Here is a 4,550-nt window from a genome sequence, read left to right on the forward strand (position 1 = left end):
GCTTATAGCAGATCCTCTCGATTTCCTATGACAGAACATGTAGCAAAGAGCCCTATTAGTCTTTCATTATACTATACCTCCTTCCCCAAAGGAATTATTAATATTCCTAATAACACTTCTACCTTGCATTTCTACGCCACAGAGGCCAGCCCATCCTGTGCCTTTACCTGGCACATTTCACAACTACTTCTATGCTGCATTCAGGGACACATTTTGCAACTCGTTCTGCACCACATTCCCTGCCACGTTTAGCAATCCGCCTCGCATCCCATCCCGGTCCCCGTCATCCAAAGACTCTCCAGGTACCAAATATCAAGACTAACCTCGGTGACAGCCAAGTGGCCGACCCCGGAGCCCTCCGAAGCCGCCCTCGCTCCCACATTCGGAGGCAGCCTGCCTTCCCCACGCCTTCGCCACCGGAGGCACTTCAATCCCCGGTTCCCTGTCTCCCCGCTCGCCCCCGCCCCAACCCCCGCAGCCGAGGCGTCGCAAGCAAACGCCCCTGTCACCTCACCCTCAACGACCCTCTTCCCTAAGACCCCCGATCCTTACCTGCCGCTCTGAGGGGCGCGGCGCACCTCGGGGTCAAGCCCGCGTGCCCGTGGTCTCCGGTGAGGACCGCGCCGCCGGCGGACGCCCCACGGAGGATCCGCGCCTCAGTCGGGCTCAGCGGGGCCTCGCCGCCGGCGAGCGCTGGCAGCCCGCGGCGGTCCTCCTGTCAGCGGCGGCGCGGGGGCAAGACTCGCCCCTCAGCACCGCGGCGGCGGCTGCTGCAGCGGCGGTGGCGGCGGGCGCCTCGCTCCGCCTCGCGCTCCGCACAGCCCCGGAGGTGAGCGCGAGGGGGATGGGAACGGGGGCGGGGCCGCCCGAGGAGGGGCGCAGGGCGGCGGAGGGAGCGCGGCGCCTGCCGCCTGGGGCCCCGGGCTCGCGGCGCTCGCAGCTGGCCGCGCTGGGCGGGCGGCTGGCGCGAGGCGGCTGTGGCCACCGGGCCCCGCCGGAGCAGCGCGCGCCCAGCAACCCGCGCCCGGCCGGCCGCTCTCTAGCGCCGCCGCCGCGCCGGGGGCGTCGCACCCTCGGAGGCCGCCCGCAGCCCCGCCCCCTCCGGGCCGGGCTGGGGAGGAGCGCGAGCGCGGAGGGAGAGCGCGTGCGTGGGGGCGCGTCCGTGGTGGAGCGCGCGCGCCCCCGCCCCCTGCCCTTCCACGGCCTGGGGGTGGGGAGCTGTTGGGAGGGCTCGTGGGGCTGAGTCCCCGCGCCGCGCTGACAGAGGGGGCCCTGGCGCTGCAGGACGTGCAGGCATTTCTGGCTTCCTCAGGGGGCTTGGGCTGGTGGGGTCGAAGGCCTTTGGTGAGGGAGAGGGGAGGAAGCTCAATAACTGACAAGGCCCTACAGAGTTTGGCTCCGCCCCCGGGATGATGTCACTCTCGAGGTGGCTGCTGCTGTCACGTGCGCCCACTTCTGGGGGGCCTTTCCTCCGGCTTTGATGGCACGAGCGTACCTCCAGTCTGTCCCCCCCCCCCCATTTTGGACACCGCAGGCACACGTGTCACTCAAAGTCGTCGAAGCCAACAAGTGTCAGTTAATTCCTCTCCCGATTCTCGATCGCAGTAGGTAGACTGCTTTCAAGATGCCCCCGTTGCCTATGGTGGAGATTAGAATAGGGATGGGAAGAAAAACAACACGGGGATAACACAAAGGAGAAAAGAGAGCTGACAGCTAGAACAACCACTGACGATTCGCCAACTTTGGCTTGCTAGATTTAAGTAAAGTTGCCACGCTGCCTCTGCCATTGCCAGCTTGAATAAGAATGAATGTGATTTTTAAGGCAGTCAGGAAAGTCATCAGCACGTAAGACCTCATTGAAGGAGATTAGGTCATATTTCCCCCAAAACTCACCACCTAGATTTTCTTTCCCATGCTTCCTTGCCCTCAAACCACGAAACAGCCATTCAACTTTGCAAGATTCTTGAAGTAAATGTTTTTTTTTTTTCACGTGCTGCAAGATGTTACAAAGAATCCTCGTTGCATATGTTGCTTGGGTAGACTCCCATTCCATTAGCTTACATGACTTTTCAGTCTGCCTCCTAATGAAATGCCGTGACTGGAAATAGATGCACAAATTACATCAGTCATAGGCGCTGTTTCTATGCAGTTCCGAGGGTAAAGAGGTTGGTTCGTTTGATTGGCCGGTTATTCTGATACCAGTCCATCTGAATCTACCCCATCCCAGAGAACTTTGTTGTGTAATTTCTTTGACTTTTTTTTTAAAAAAATTGTATTAATTTCAGCACAATGCAAAAAAATGGATATGAAGTCTTGTCCAAAAACTAGCTCTTACAGTGAACACTTGAGAATTCTGAGGTAGGACTGTAGCGTTGACTGTGGTTAGCATGGCAAGGTGAAAGACCGACATTTGGACTGTTAGTTGTAATGCCAACAGTTAGCTCAGTCTCACTAAAACTCATCTACCTACTGTGATAGAAGCAGGCTACTGGTTACTTATACTGTAGGTGGATGAGGGGGCTCCAGAGGGGACTATTCTGGATTGCTGGAAATGTTCAGCCACACTGGCACATGAACACTTAAAGTGCAACCTGTGCCTGTGTTTCAGTTTTAACGCACAAAGAAGCATTACATTTCAACACAGTTTTTTTTGGGGGGGGTTGTTTTGTGTTCCCCACCCACTACCACCAGACAGGGTTTCTCTGTGGAACAGTCCTGACTGTCCTGGAACTCACTTTGTAGACCAGACTGGCCTCAAACCCACTGAGATCCACCTGCCTCTGCCTCCCGCTTGCTGGGATTAACTGCATGCATCACCACTGCCTGGCTTCAACAGTTTGGCTTCAATGTTACAATGAAACATTAGAATGTCATTATCTTTGGGGTCAGAAAACAGGCTTGATCAGTGTCACCCACCACGTACCCTGGTACATGACCTTAAGCACGTCTTGAACTTTTCTTCATCTGTCTCGTGTGGGTCATGATACCTCACGGAATAGATACGAAGATGAAATGGAAACCTGAGAAATACTTAGCTCAGAACATCGCAAACAATAAAGTGCTCAAGAAACAACAGTGGCTATTATGTTGTGCTTACACTTGAATTTACCCTCCTTAATTCTCGTTTAGTCTTTTTTTTATTTATTTTAAAGATTATTTTGTATCTAAGCGTTTTCCCTGTGAGTTTTGCTGAAGCTAATAACATTCCTTCCCTTGAGAAATAACAAAAGGCAGTCAGGGGTATAATACCTTGCTTTTTAAACCAGTTCAGGTGGCAGCACCTAGAAATTATGGTGTTCATTGTGGAGCACCATGAAATATTGGTAGATTGAATCCTACCATATGGACTTGACACAATTTTACCAGCACTAAAGTTGGTTATATTATGCTTATGCAAATATTCACATATTAAAATAATAATGTTATTTTTAAAAAATATGTCTGTGATTTTCTTTTTAAATGTATTTCCAACACTTTCACAGGGTTTAATAATAATTCACAAAATGAAAACCTTTAAACCCATTTTCCTGGAAATTGGAAAACCACTGTAATCATCCTGTTTTAGCAGCACATGTCTTTATTGGAATTTTGCACAGTAAGTTTTGATAGCTGTGGCCCACATGGTCTCTTGCAGCAATAAAGCAACTCCGAACCACTGTCCTCATTTCTTTTGACTGATCTTTTCCAAGTCCTATATTCATATATATGAGTGTCCATGTCCATCGGGACAAGCTCAGTGTTCTGATTGTCCAGCATGCTTCTCTTCACCCAGTCCTCCCCCTCACAATCCTACTATCAAGCCTTGCACTTTGCTGCCACGGTCTGACTCTGTGAAGGAAACAATATGTGATTGCTAAAGGTGAGAAGGTGGTCCGGCAGAGACAGAGAACAACACCGAAGCCATCTTTCTCCTCAACTCCTCTCCTAGATTTCCTTTGCTTCCCTATCATCAATTCTGAGAATCCTAATTGTTTTACTTATTAAAAACCCTTTCTCATTAAGATGGTGTTTTAGTCTATAATGTAATTTGGAAATACAATATATGCGTCCTAAGAAGAATTTGTAAGAAATCCACGAAGTGCCCTGACCTTGTCCTAGACCTTTCAGCTGTTCTAGTGCCACCGACTGTACCTGTCCACACGGCCGTTCTTGATCTGCCTGTTGTGTGTGAGCACTCATCCCAGCATGCCCTCCATTGACATCCTGAAGTCATAAATAAGCCACAAGGCCCACGTTTTCCTTTCAACTTTCCCTCTTGAATAAACAGTGACAGTTACTGTTGATTGATCACCTACTGCCTCAAGTACTTCACTGTCTTAAACGTGCCTCCCCACTTAATCCTTCTCACATCAGCGGAGGAGCCTCGGGTTTTAGATGATGAGGCTCTGAGTTTAAATGACTAACTTTCCAGAGTACAAAATGATGGGTACTGTCCACACTCTGTCCTTCTGTGCTTCTCTGTTGGTTGTGATAGCACACTGACCAAAGCCACCTTGGGGAAGAAAGGGTTTATGTTATCTTATGACTCCAGAGTCATGATCTACCACCGA

The 4,550-nt window shown here is 51.1% G+C and overlaps 1 protein-coding gene across 7 annotated transcripts in view; it reads right to left on the reverse strand.

Annotated features, from left to right (window-relative positions):
- Window positions 1–698, reverse strand: part of Tanc2 (tetratricopeptide repeat, ankyrin repeat and coiled-coil containing 2) — a 313,979-nt gene extending 313,281 nt beyond the window's left edge. For all 7 annotated transcript variants that reach the window (XM_050120346.1, XM_050120345.1, XM_050120344.1 and 4 more), the window contains exon 1: window positions 553–698. The gene's annotated coding sequence lies outside the window, so the exon portion shown is untranslated. The remainder of the gene's footprint in view (window positions 1–552) is intronic.
- Window positions 699–4,550: the final 3,852 nt, after the last annotated feature.

Source organism: Alexandromys fortis, unplaced genomic scaffold (assembly GCF_014885135.2).
Source record: "Alexandromys fortis isolate MF-2015 unplaced genomic scaffold, M_Fortis_MF-2015_v1.1 scaffold_174, whole genome shotgun sequence".
NCBI classification, from domain to species: Eukaryota; Metazoa; Chordata; class Mammalia; order Rodentia; family Cricetidae; genus Alexandromys; species Alexandromys fortis.